The 6,538-nt window shown below is 33.8% G+C and overlaps 1 non-coding gene across 1 annotated transcript; it reads right to left on the bottom strand.

The window, feature by feature from the left end:
* Nucleotides 1-4,148: 4,148 nt before the first annotated feature.
* LOC105763627 (uncharacterized) lies at nt 4,149-6,040 on the bottom strand. Its single transcript, XR_008191890.1, has 3 exons — nt 5,570-6,040; nt 4,917-5,079; nt 4,149-4,714 (listed from the first exon to the last, which is right to left on the bottom strand). It is a non-coding gene; the product is annotated as an uncharacterized LOC105763627 (transcript).
* Nucleotides 6,041-6,538: the final 498 nt, after the last annotated feature.

Here is a 6,538-nt window from a genome sequence, read left to right as displayed (position 1 = left end):
TTTAAATAGAAACAAACTAGGTTTCTATGTACTATAAATAGGGGATGGAGTGACTTGAATATTCACTCATCTTTTCAGTAAACACTCCCTCTCCCTAAGGCTTTAGCTTTTTTTTTTGTTCCTTCTATTTTTCAATAAAAATTTCATTCCATTAAACTTATTTCCTTTTTCTTGAAAAACATGAGTCACTAAACTTATCTAGCCAAAGGTTATTGAGATTCCCCAAAAAAGGTTCATGAGGCTTAGAAGTCACACTTAGCCTTCTCAACGAGTATTCATCGTTTCTTCACATTACAGGACTGACGCTTCATTCCATGCACTACACCAAAACAGGCTTTTAGCGGCGTCGCTAAAAGTATTTGCTGCGCTTTGATAAGCGCCAGAAAAAACGCCGCTAAAGACCAAGACCTTTAGCGGCCCTTTTCCCACAAATGTCCCTAAAGACCAAGACCTTTAGCGGCGTTCTCCCACAAACGCCGCTAAAGACCAAGACTTTTAGCGGCGCTTTTCCCAAAAACGCTGCTAAAGAACAAGACCTTCAGCTACGCTTTTCCCACAAACGCCGCTAAAGGTCATGAGCTTTAGCGGCGCTTCTATTAAAAACGCTGCTAAAGAACAAGACCTTCAGCTACGCTTTTCCTACAAACGCCGCTAAAGGTCATGAGCTTTAGCGGCGCTTCTATTAAAAACGCCGCTATAACATTGACTTTTAGCGACGCTTTTTCACAAACGCCACTAAAAGCATAACTTTTTAAAAAAATTTAATTAAATAATATTTATTTCTATAATAAATATTTTGTTTTATTTTATTTTTGAAATTTAAACTTTAAACTATATAATTTTAAGGATAAAAATAATTAAATTAAATTTTCAATTAAAATTTTAACTTTAAAGGTAAATATAAAAATTAATGAATTTAAATTTAGAATTAAAATATTATGTTTAACTCGGCCAAATATAAAAGAAGATACAAAACACGTAATAATTAACAATCATGATTAAAGAAGCTAGTACACAAGGTAGCTACAAAACCCTATTTCAATAACACCTAATTCAAGTTCCGACTAAGATAGATGACCATGAAATACAACATTAAATAACACTCTACTTGAAAAAGTGCTAAGCCTTGGCTTTTCCAGCTTGAAGAGATTGAATCCTCCACTACACCTTCAATATCTAAAGGATGCAAAACCAAATGATCGATAAACCAACAAACTTGGTAAACAATAGAGATGTTAAAAATAAAAATATATATAGCCATTAAGGCTCAAAAAATATAACAAACAATTATGTGCAATTTTAGTTGCGGGTTGAACTATAATAACAAACAATCTCAATCATAGCTCTTCCATGTGTCACAAATAGGCATTCTTTCTAATGATTGTCGAAACTATTTAATTTTTAACAAGGAACAATAGTATTAATTTGCAAAAGCATAACGAAACATGCTAATGCACTCATCGTTGTTTAACGTTATATAGAAATGTCTTATATAGCATAAAAGAGAACTAAGGCACAGAAAAAGAAGAACACTATAATAATTAAATTGATCATTGATATATTCAATTTTTCCAATACAGTATATTCAATTTTTCCAAGTTTTTCCATGAATCAAGGGTCATAACTCTATACCCATCATGTCCAAACATGATTCAAACATGGGTGCTAGACTCGGTATTTCAAGAAAAATAAAAATCGCAGCAACATTGGCCAATGAAGGGATAACGTATACCTTGGTCAAGCAAGATATCGCCGCTTGTCTTGTCACCAACATAGCAAGTGGAGCACTGTGTGTTGCCTTCCTCATCAAAGACAACCCTTGTCCATACAGCCTATGAACATTGATCTTGACTTTTTTTTTCTTCAAGATCCATGTTGTCGACACGAAAATAAGAAAACTAGCTCAAAACCGATTTCAAGTAATGGACTACAAATAAAACAAATCATTAAGGTAAAACTACCGAGGCATACATAATTGACTAATGTAAAATGATCTACCTATTCCCGAAAAAGAAAAACTAGAATCATGCAAGTTACCACGTAACTGTGTAAGCTTACGAGCCAAAGCAAATATATAAAAGAATTTACCATTTAACCTACTAGTACATAAATGAAATTATTTTTCATTATTGCAACTAATATAATCATAAATAATTTAAAAAACAACTAAAAACAACTCTTATCTACCTAAAGCATAAGAATTCAAAATCTTTTAGATTATTTGATAAATAAAATATTTTATCTTTCTTGCAAATAAAATAAAATAAAATAAAAACAAGAATCAAATTAGTTCAACCCCAAGTCCTTAGTCAAATTTAATTAAACCTCAAGTTCTTTGTCAAAAGAAAAGAATATATATAAAAACCAAGAAAACACATACCTAGAAGATGAAAAGAGATAGACCTTGAAGAGTTTTTGCAAGCAAATTGGTTAAACTTCTTCTATGTTCGAATTTTTTTATATTTGATTCTTGTTTTTTATTTTATTTTATTTTATTGGTAAAATATTTTATTTTCATGTGGCATATTATTTTTTCAAGTACAAAATGTTTTCAGGCAGTACAGAGAAACCCTTATCTACCTAAAGCATAAGAATTCAAACAAAGGAGCTGAGCTTCACCGGTTATGTATAATTTTTTCATAAATCAAAATAAAGGTTTATTATGTATTAATTTATAATTTCATTATTTCATTCTGTAGGTGAAAGAAACAGAATAAGCATGTCAAATCTTGGAACCTTGGTTAAATTTTCTAAATACTTAATAGCCAAATCCACATCTTCCCTGCCAATTGATAAGCCAATAAGGAGTTAAGAATCTAGCCAAACATAAAATAATAAACATGCATGAGTCCCAGGCAGTAGAGATCATAGAAAGACTTCATTTACTTGAAAAATGTAGCGACACATTTAACAATGTCAACTAACATGGAAGCAGACATTGCGTTTTTTAAAGATCTGTGGTAAAGCACTTTGAGATGTAACCTACAAATTAAAAAGGAAAATCAGTTGTGGCACAAATGAAGAGACTTGGACGAGAAATAATAACATTCACATGGACATTCATCTTAAAGGACCCCATAAAGGTGCCTTATTATGTAAAATAGAAATAGAAAATATGAACTAACAGCACCTTCGGAAGATGAGCACAGAGCGAACGGTCACCGATAGGGCTCTACAGAAACCTCAAATTGATATGTTGTATTTGGAGGGTGATGCTTTTTGCGACTTTAGCCATGGCTCGACTAGTCGCACGAGAAGCAAGGTCTTACATCGAAGCCTTCACCACAAACTCGATTTCCGCCCTTCCTTTGTTGCGAAGGCAGTATGCCCTTCCTGCCATAGAAATTCACGACTCCTACAATCAAGCATCAAGTTAGTAGTGCAAAATCCATCCTCAAATATTTTAAATAAAAACTCTAGCTTGCCATCGAAAATAATCTACACATCTATGAACATTAACAACTAATGCTAAGAAAATACGTAATTTATGCATGGAACGTGTCACAGTCAACAATTCAATTGCATGGCTAACCAGGAAAATATGATTCACAAACACAAATTACAGATAATAACCGAAAATGAACTTTAGAAGTTTTTAAATTGATAAGTCATAAGCCACAATCCAAGAAACATGTATCTGCACACCAAAAAAAAGCATTGTTCATCTAAGTAGACCAGAAACATCCTTGGCAAGTAAAAGCATTTGTGAGTGCCGAGATAATTCTACATATGCCAAAAAGCACATGAATCGAGCTTATTGTCGCATAGCGAAAAGCCTTTAATGTCCATCACAAGAGAGACAAAGATGGATCAAAATTTTAAGAGTACATGGACTTACCTTATATTTTAACCCCAATATATATTTTGGTGAGGGTTGAATCTTATAAAAAGACCAATACCTTCTTGAAACTTCAAGATCCTCTATTGTCTTCAACATGTTTGCTGATTCAGCCTTTAGATGTTGCCATTCTCAGCCAATACGCATGGAAAAGCTTGTAATTAAAAACCAAACAATGTTTTAATTGGGACAGAAGCTACATGTATATAGACATAAATGCAATAAAAACCTCAAATGAAAAAAATGATTAACTAAACAAGATCATTAAGCATTTCCACAATGAATTTCAAAGATGAAAGAAAATATCTATGTACATATAAAACATGACATAAACATTTTCAAACAATGATCAGAGTCATATGTGAAATCATCTGTAGATCATTAAGACATTAGGTAAACAAAGTTGACTAATGTTGTTGTCTTTTCTCTGAAGAAATTATTGGATTTAAACATGAATAACATCCAATTATATATACATAGATATTTTGCACTCTCGAAAGTCCTATTTCTTTATTTCTTGCCAAATAATTCCTTCTTCCACAAACAATAAGTAATCATTTTCATTCTTAAAGGAGAAATCTTTTTGGCACTTCGGCTATAATAGTTTAGAAGCAATTATAATATGAGACACGTAAATGTAAAGTCTTTGTAACAGGAGTCAATAACAATAGAAACTCAGCAAATCAAAATACAAAGATGCGACACAAGAAATACATAAATGATAAAAGAGCACACTATATAAACAAGAGATTCATCATCATTCAGCAGAGGCAAACCTTTCCAAATAGTTTTCTTGCTAAAAGCCACATTAACATAAACCCGTAAAACGCAGCCTTCTTGTTGGCCATCATTGTCGCTTTCTACATCCCAAAGCCCCTGTAATACACAGCAACTTCAAGCACATATTAGAAACATTTTGACTGAGCTAAAAGTGTCAAAAAAAATATTATGCACAAAACTGATCTCTTGTGATGTCTTTATAACCAAGTGATTAAAAAGTTGCACATTACCCACATCCAAGCCGATTAAAAGTTAAAAAGGATAAGCTCTTAAAAGTTAAATAAAAGTTTCACATTACCCACATCCAAGCCGATTAAATTATGCTTAAGCTTTGATTGATCCATCTTTCTATGCAACTCAAAGAGTTTCTCTACATCTTCTTTTATACAAGTAGGTACAGCAATTGTTGGGGGCTTCATGCCATATAAACCCAGTGTTGCGACATACATTGGCAGGCCACCCTGTCAAACAAATAGACAATATATTGATATTCTTCATACCAAAGCTTATCCCTGCGATTATTTTCATGTTCATTTCTTTTCAAAACAACTTTAGTCACCCTTCATATGTATGAGTCAATCGATAAGTGGTTCTATTAAATATACGTGGTTGACGAATGTATTCAAAAGTAATACACAAAAAATAAGGGGAGAGAGCCTATACAAGTATTGTAGGAATCAACATGAAGAAAATAGCACATTGAAAAAAAAACGTAAACATCTACACAATTTGAAGTACCTGAAAATAGAGATTCATAAGAAGAAACTTCCAATTCTACCTTCAAACAATAAATTCTTTAAGCAGAGTACATTTCTTCAGTAATCACCTAATTTTCTAACATTATTATCAATTCAGCATCCAATAAAAGAAAAAGAGGAAAACCAATAATTAGACTACCAAAAGCAAGAACAAGAACACAAGAAAGAGAAAGAGAGAAAGGAAAAAACTAACAATATGATCCATATGGCCATGAGAAATAAAAAGGAAATCTTGAGAAAGGGCACGTTATGGGCATCGACCGATATCAAATGTTAGGTTACGAGTGGGAAAAATAATGCAAGTTTCATGCCCTCCTATTGACAACCCTTCGACTCGGTACCCTTCAATTTCCAATCCCTTTTTGCTCTTTTTCTCATCATTTCCTTGGTTTCCTGGTTTTGGGTTCTTTGGTTTTGATTTTCCCTAGATGTGAACATGCCACCATAGAAAGTGACATAAGCAGTTTCCCAGGATCCACCAGTGCAAACACCAGGGATTCTTGCGTTAACTAATACGAAAATGGAGAACAATGAAGCTAAATGAAGCATGGTAAAGGAAGAAGATGAAGCAACAGTGTAGCCATTGTTTTTTGTTTGTATAAAACAGGAATAGAAATGTTTTTTGGGACAAATGAAATGTGAGGAAGAAGATGAGGAGATGCAGAGGGCTCCGATTTGGGGAAATTAAGGGGAAAATAAAGGGAATCGGGGTAGGGGGAGAAATGGTTTGGGAAAAATAAAAGGGCTGCCGATTGGGGGAAATTGGGGGGAAAAATAAAACGAATCGGGGTAGGGGAGAAAGGAATTGGGGGGAAAAGAGTGGGGGATATCGATTTTGGGAAAAGAAGGGGGAAAAATAATAAATAATAAAATATTTTTTGTGAAGCTTTTTTAAAAACGCCGCTAAAGACCCGAGAATTAGCGGCGCTTCTTCAAAAACGCCGCTAAAGACCTGAGCATTAGCAGCGCTTCTTCAAAAATGCCTCTAAAGACCCGAGCATTAGCAGTGCTTCTTTAAAAACACCGCTAAAGACCCGAGCATTAGCGGCGCTTCTTCAAAAATGCCGCTAAAGACCCGAGCATTAGCGGCGATTCTCCAAAAACGCCGCTAAAGACCCGAGCATTAGCGGCGCTTCTTCAAAAACGCCACTAAAGACCCAAA

This window comes from Gossypium raimondii, chromosome 12 (assembly GCF_025698545.1).
Source record: "Gossypium raimondii isolate GPD5lz chromosome 12, ASM2569854v1, whole genome shotgun sequence".
Classification (NCBI taxonomy): domain Eukaryota; kingdom Viridiplantae; phylum Streptophyta; class Magnoliopsida; order Malvales; family Malvaceae; genus Gossypium; species Gossypium raimondii.
The sequence above is the reverse complement of the archived record's forward strand: the minus strand, read 5'-3'. Positions and strand labels throughout refer to the sequence as shown.